We start from the raw sequence: 7,500 nt of genomic DNA on the forward strand, positions 1-7,500 counted from the left end.
ACACCCGCGGCGGCGCAACGCCCTCCCCCCCGCCTTTTTTTTTTTGGGTCCTCAGCGCGGGTAGACCTGGTGTCCCCACGCGCCCCCCGCCTTTTTTTTTGGTCCTCAGCGCGGGTAGACCTGGCAGCCCCCGCGCCGGCCGGGGGGTGGGGGGGGCAGTTTCCCGGTCCGCGGGTAGACCTGGTGTCCCCACGCGCCCCCCCGCCTCCCGCCCGAGGGGTCCCCGTTTTTCGCTGCCTGCGGTCAAGTCGCCGTGAAAGGCGGCGGGCAGCGGGGCTCCTCCCCGGTGGGCAGAGCCAGCGCTCTTGGGGCTCGCCGCGGGCCGGGACGTAGTATCCCGTTTTACAGGAGGGAGCGGTGAGTCGCCTCCGCAGAAGGGCTTTAGCGAGCGTCCGCGGCGCTGTCCGGCTCCCGCGGCGGCAGTGGCGAAGAGCGGCGGCGGCCGCCGCCGCCGCCGCCGGCACTGGAACGCGCACGGCTGGGGAAGAAGGGGTCGGGCGGCGAAGGGTCCGCTGACGGTGTGGGAGATGACGGGTGTCCGCTGACGGCGGGTTGCCGGGGAGAGCGCGGGCAGGCAGTGCGTGGTAAGCGGAGCCGGTGGCGCGGGGGGGTGGGGGGGGCGGCGGCGGTGCTTTCCTCTCCTCCGCCGCCTGAGCCGGCTCGGGCAGGAGGAGGGAAGCGGTGGGCCGGCGAGCGGGCGGGAGGCTGTGGAGGGGGGCTCCCGCTGCCTTGCGCGCGGGGCTGGGGCGGAGCGGCAAAAGGGACCGCCGGCGCTGCGGTTTATGGGTGCGCGGTGCCCACGTCGCCCCTGAGGCGGAGGCTCCGGCGGTGCGCGGCCAGAGGGGTGCCTGCTGTCCGTGAGCGTTCCCAGGCCTCCCCCACCCCACGGTGCCGGGAGAAAGGGGAGTCGTCCTCCCCGTGGCTCGGCTCTGCCCGTCCGGGGTGGGCTGGGCTGGGCTGGGGGACGCTTGTGGTGTGACAGGAGGGTGAGGGCTGTCGCCCCACCGTTTCCATCCCTCCCCCCGCGTTTCGGCCACTCCGGAGCCGGGAAGAGCTCGTACCCCTCGTCTTTGAACCTCCGCAGCCCGGGTAGACCGGTCGGCCCGTTCTCCGCCCCCACATAAACGGCCCCCCCCCAACCCCGTGCCGGGAAGACCTGGCAGATTGAGCGGAGATTGATTTTGTGGTTTGTTTTTTTTTTTGTTGTTTTTTTTCCTCTCCTCCGTTGGTGTGTAGTCCTCCTCCGCCCCCCCCCCCCCCGCCCCCCCGCCCCCCCCATTACCTGGCTTCGATTCTGTTTCTCGCCGTGCGAAGGAGGGCGGGTGACTTCAGCCGGGCTCTGTGACCCGCTCGTCTCTCCGGCAGCCCCCCCCCCGGCCCGCGCCCTGCCGCTGGAACCGGGCCCCGGGAGCCCAGGTCTCACCCCCCGTGGCGGCGGTCGGCGGCGGCGGCGGTGGTGGGGCGGCGGCAGCAGCAGCAGCTGCTTTCCCAAGGACGGGTGCCACGGGCAGAAGAGCGGCCCGAGGGCCTTCCCCCCCCCCCCCCCGCCCCCGACAGGCACAGGTGCAGGCCGGGCACGGGCGCGGCCCAGCGAGCCGGCTGTAACAGAGAAGGCGGCGTTCTGGAGAGCGTTACAAATTCTTTGCATCTCTTTCGGGCGTGCACCGTGCCCCCCCGAAACACACCCGCCCCCCCCCCCCCCCCCCCAAGACCCCGTCTGCCACCTCCCGCATACGTGCGCGCAACACAGACGCGCCGACGCAGACGAGCGCCCCCCCCACCTCCCCCCCCCCCCCACCTCCCAGGCCGAGACCCCTCACGAGTGGCAGACACGGGCACGCACCCAGCCCACCCACACCCGCCCCGCGCCGCCCCACGGCCGCCCCACAACTCACCCACAGGCAGGGACCCGACTGACCCTCAAGGACCACACAGGCCTCCGGGCCCCCTCTACCCGCCAAGGCAGCCAGGCGTCTGGGTCACGTCTGCCCCGCAAGTACTGCCCCCGCACTGCCCCAGCGCTGCCCCGCGAGTGCTCCCCGAGGAACGGCGGGCTTCTGGGTCACGGCTGCCCCGCGAGTACTGCCCCCGCGCCGCCCCACGGCTGCCCCGCAAGTGCTCCCCGAGGAAGAGCACGCCTCAGGCCTGCCCTCTGCCCTCAGGAAAGACAGGCCGGCGGGTGCCCCCGGCCCCACAGCTTCCCCACCCGTGCCCCACCGCAGCCTTGCAGGTGCTCCCCGAGGAACCGCAGGCCTCTGGGTCACATCTGCCCCACAAGTGCTGCCCCAGTGCTGCCCCACGGCTGCCCTGCAAGTGCTCCCCGAGGAACCGCAGGCCTCTGGGCCTGCCGTCTCCCCCCAGGGAAGGCAGACCTGCGGGTGCCCCTGGCCCCACAGCTGCCCCGCAGGGCCCCACGGCTGCTCCGCAAGTGCTCCCTGAGGAACAGCAGGCCTCGGGCCTGCCGTCTCCCCTCAGGAAAGACAGGCCTGCGGGTGCCCCTGGCCCCACAGCTTCCCCACCGGTGCCCCACGGTAGCCTTGCAAGTGCTCCCCGAGGAACCACAGGCCTCTGGGACACATCTGCCCCACAAGTGCTGCCCCAGTGCTGCCCCACGGCTGCTCCGCAAGTGCTCCCCGAGGAACCGCAGGCCTCTGGGCCTGCCGTCTCCCCCCAGGGAAGACAGGCCTGCAGGTGCCCCTGGCCCCACAGCTGCCCCTCCAGTGCTCCCTGAGGAGCAGCAGGCCTCTGGGTCACATCTGCCCCACAAGTGCCGCCCCACGGCTGCCCCGCGAGTGCTCCCCGAGGAGCCGCAGGCCTCTGGGCCTGCAGTCTGCTTCCAGGGAACCCAGGCCTGCGGGTGCCTCTGGCCCCACAGCTTCCCAAACAGTGCCCCACGGCTGATCCGCAAGTGCTCCCCGAGGAACAGCAGGCCTCTGGATCACATCTGCCCCACAAGTGCTGCCCCAGAGCAGCCCCACGGCTGCCCCGCAAGTGCTCCCCGAGGAACCGCAGGCCTCTGGGCCTGCCGTCTCCCCCCAGGGAAGACAGGCCTGCAGGTGCCCCTGGCCCCACAGCTGCCCCTCCAGTGCTCCCTGAGGAGCAGCAGGCCTCTGGGTCACATCTGCCCCACAAGTGCCGCCCCACGGCTGCCCCGCGAGTGCTCCCCGAGGAGCCGCAGGCCTCTGGGCCTGCAGTCTGCTTCCAGGGAACCCAGGCCTGCGGGTGCCTCTGGCCCCACAGCTTCCCAAACAGTGCCCCACGGCTGATCCGCAAGTGCTCCCCGAGGAACAGCAGGCCTCTGGATCACATCTGCCCCACAAGTGCTGCCCCAGAGCAGCCCCACGGCTGCCCCGCAAGTGCTCCCCGAGGAACCGCAGGCCTCTGGGCCTGCCGTCTCCCCCCAGGGAAGACAGGCCTGCAGGTGCCCCTGGCCCCACAGCTGCCCCTCCAGTGCTCCCTGAGGAGCAGCAGGCCTCTGGGTCACATCTGCCCCACAAGTGCCGCCCCACGGCTGCCCCGCGAGTGCTCCCCGAGGAGCCGCAGGCCTCTGGGCCTGCAGTCTGCTTCCAGGGAACCCAGGCCTGCGGGTGCCTCTGGCCCCACAGCTTCCCAAACAGTGCCCCACGGCTGATCCGCAAGTGCTCCCCGAGGAACAGCAGGCCTCTGGATCACATCTGCCCCACAAGTGCTGCCCCAGAGCAGCCCCACGGCTGCCCCGCAAGTGCTCCCCAAGGAACCGCAGGCCTCTGGGCCTGCCGTCTCCCCCCAGGGAAGACAGGCCTGGGGGTGCCCCGGGCACCACACTCTGCCCCCGCAGAGCCCCACGGCTGCCCCGCAAGTGCTCCCCGAGGAACCGCAGGCCTCCGGGTCACATCCGCCCCACGACTACCGGGCCAGCGCTGCCCCACGGCTGCCCTGCAGCTGCTCCCCAGGGAATAGTGGGACTCTGGGCCTGCCTTCTCCCCCCAGGGAAGACAGGCCTGCGGGTGCCCTGGGCACCACAGCTGCCCCGCAGAGCCCCACGGCTGCCCCGCAAGTGCTCCCCGAGGAACAGCAGGCCTCTGGGTCACATCTGCCCCACAAGTACTGCCCCAGCCCTGCCCCACGGCTGCCCTGCAGCTGCTCCCCAGGGAACAGCGGGTCTGTGGGCCTGCCGTCTCCCCCCAGGGAAGACAGGCCTGCGGGTGCCGCTGGCACCACAGCTGCCCCACAAATGCCTCACGGCTGCCCTAGCTGTGACCCCCGGCTGCCCCGCAAGTGCTCCCCAAGGCACCCAGGCATCTGGGTCACATCTGCCCCACCCCAACTGCGCGCACACCGTGGCACTTGCACACGGGTGCACCATCTCCCCCGGCCCTTCCCATTTCCCCCCTTTCGCCTCTCACCCCCCCCCCCCCCCAGCAGGCCTCTCCCCCAGCCCCAATGCCCCGTCTGCCGCCGCACGCACACGTGCACACAACATCCACCCCACCCCCTCCAACGGGCCCGAACCTCTCGCGTGCGGCAGACGCAGACGCAGACAGAGCGTCTCCCCCCAAGCCCCGCTGCCGCCACCGAATTACCGCCCACCCCCCCCGCCACACCCCGCTGTCCCCCTTCCCCCCCCCTCCCCCGCCTCTATTCACCACCCGGTTCACTGCGAATCCGGCCGCCCCCTCCCCACGCTGCCCTCGTGCAGGCTTGCCACCCACCCCCCCCACCCCCCCCACCCCCCCACCCCCCTCCCGGCAAGGACGGCGGGAGACTTTAGGACCCAGCGGAGTCCCTGCCGGCTCCGTGCCCGGGCGGGTTAAGGGATTCCCGGTGGCGAGCGGGGATCTAACCCCGGCTGCCGAGTCTCTACCCTGCTGCGCCCCTGGCCGTGCCCGTGCCCCGGCGCTCCCGCCTTCCTTTCTCAGCCGCTCGGCTCGCTCACTCTCTCTGCTGCGCGCCTGCCCGCCCCTGCCGCGGCTGGAGAACCCACTGAACCCCCCCCCGCCCCCAGCACACACACCGCCCCCCCCCCCCCCCACCTTACCGACCCAAAACCTACTCCGAAAAGAGGCACCGCGTGCCTGCCGCCCTCTCCCCGGCCCACCTCTGCGCCGTGCTCGCCGCCCGCTCTCGCCTGCCTCTGCACCGGCACCCCTTCCCCGCCGCTGCCGCTTGCCGGGCAGTGGTGTGCTCGCGCGCCCGCGCAGGGCGCGAAGCCGCGGACCGCCACGCCCCACCCCCACCCCCGCCCCCGACCCGATCCGGGTCAGGGTGGCGGCTCTGCCAGTGGCGCTTAAATCACGAACGAAAAAAAGTTAGAACTTACTTTTTCGCCCACCCCAACCCCTCCCCCCACCCACATACCCCCCCCCTCGCCCGACAGCCCCCCCCCCCCCCCCGCCGGGACGATCCGGGTCAGGCTGGCGGCTATGCCACTGACGCTAAAAACGTGAACGAAAAAAAAAGATCAAAATTATTTATAACCACCCGGTGATAAATCAAAATTATTTATCACCCCCCGGCCCCCCCGCCGCCCCAGCCCCCCCTCCCCCCCACCCCCCCCCCCCGCAAGAAACACCCTGCCCGCACGCACTTGTTGGAAGGGAGGATCCGGGTCAGGCTGGCCCCTGTGCCGGTGACGCTTAAACCATGAACGAAAAGAAAAAACAAAAATATCACCCCCACCCCACACCGGCTGCCCGGTGTCCCCGGCTCCGGGGACCGGCTCGGCTGCCACGTCTACCCGGCTCCGGGGATAGGCGGGCAGGTCTACTTCGCTCCGGGGACCGGACCGGCTGTCAGGTCTACCCGGCTCCGGGGACCGGGTCGGCTGTCAGGTCTACCCGGCTCCGGGGAACGGATCGGCTGTCAGGTCTACCCGGCTCCGGGGACCGGATCGGCTGTCAGGTCTACCTCGCTCCGGGGACCGGGTCGGCTGTCAGGTCTACCCGGCTCCGGGGACCGGATCGGCTGTCAGGTCTACCTCGCTCCGGAGACCGCCTCGGCTGTCAGGTCTACCCGGCTCCGGGGACCGGGTCGGCTGTCAGGTCTACCCGGCTCCGGGGACCGGGTCGGCTGTCAGGTCTACCCGGCTCCGGGGACCGGGTCGGCTGTCAGGTCTACCCGGCTCCGGGGACCGGGTCGGCTGTCAGGTCTACCCGGCTCCGGGGACCGGATCGGCTGTCAGGTCTACCCGGCTCCGGGGACTGGGTCGGCTGTCAGGTCTACCCGGCTCCGGGGAACGGATCGGCTGTCAGGTCTACCCGGCTCCGGGGACCGTTTCGGCTGTCAGGTCTACCCGGCTCCGGGGACCGGGTCGGCTGTCAGGTCTACCCGGCTCCGCGGACCGGGTCGGCTGTCAGGTCTACCCGGCTCCGGGGACCGGGTCGGCTGTCAGGTCTACCCGGCTCCGGGGACCGGGTCGGCTGTCACGTCTACCCGGCTCCGGGGAGCGGGTCGGCTGTCAGGTCTACCCGGCTCCGGGGACCGGATCGGCTGTCAGGTCTACCCGGCTCCGGAGACCGCCTCGGCTGTCAGGTCTACCTCGCTCCGGGGAACGGATCGGCTGTCAGGTCTACCCGGCTCCGGGGACCGGATCGGCTGTCAGGTCTACCTCGCTCCGGGGACCGTGTCGGCTGTCAGGTCTACCCGGCTCCGGGGACCGGGTCGGCTGTCAGGTCTACCCGGCTCCGGGGACCGGGTCGGCTGTCAGGTCTACCCGGCTCCGGGGACCGGATCGGCTGTCAGGTCTACCTCGCTCCGGGTCGGTATCGGCTCTCAGGTCTACCCGGCTCCGGGGACCGTTTCGGCTGTCAGGTCTACCCGGCTCCGGGGACCGTTTCGGCTGTCAGGTCTACCCGGCTCCGGGGACCGGATCGGCTGTCAGGTCTACCCGGCTCCGGGGACCGGATCGGCTGTCAGGTCTACCCGGCTCCGGGGACCGGGTCGGCTGTCAGGTCTACCCGGCTCCGGGGACCGTTTCGGCTGTCAGGTCTACCCGGCTCCGGGGACCGTTTCGGCTGTCAGGTCTACCCGGCTCCGGGGACCGGATCGGCTGTCAGGTCTACCCGGCTCCGGGGACCGGGTCGGCTGTCAGGTCTACCCGGCTCCGGGGACGGGGTCGGCTGTCAGGTCTACCCGGCTCCGGGGACCGGGTCGGCTGTCAGGTCTACCCGGCTCCGGGGACCGGGTCGGCTGTCAGGTCTACCCGGCTCCGGGGACCGGGTCGGCTGTCAGGTCTACCCGGCTCCGGGGACCGGATCGGCTGTCAGGTCTACCCGGCTCCGGGGACCGAGTCGGCTGTCAGGTCTACCCGGCTCCGGGGACCGGGTCGGCTGTCAGGTCTACCCGGCTCCGGGGACCGGATCGGCTGTCAGGTCTACCCGGCTCCGGGGACCGGGTCGGCTGTCAGGTCTACCCGGCTCCGGGGACCGTTTCGGCTGTCAGGTCTACCCGGCTCCGGGGACCGGGTCGGCTGTCAGGTCTACCCGGCTCCGGGGACCGGATCGGCTGTCAGGTCTACCCGGC

The sequence above is a fragment of the Larus michahellis genome, unplaced genomic scaffold, assembly GCF_964199755.1.
Source record: "Larus michahellis unplaced genomic scaffold, bLarMic1.1 SCAFFOLD_78, whole genome shotgun sequence".
NCBI classification, from domain to species: Eukaryota; Metazoa; Chordata; class Aves; order Charadriiformes; family Laridae; genus Larus; species Larus michahellis.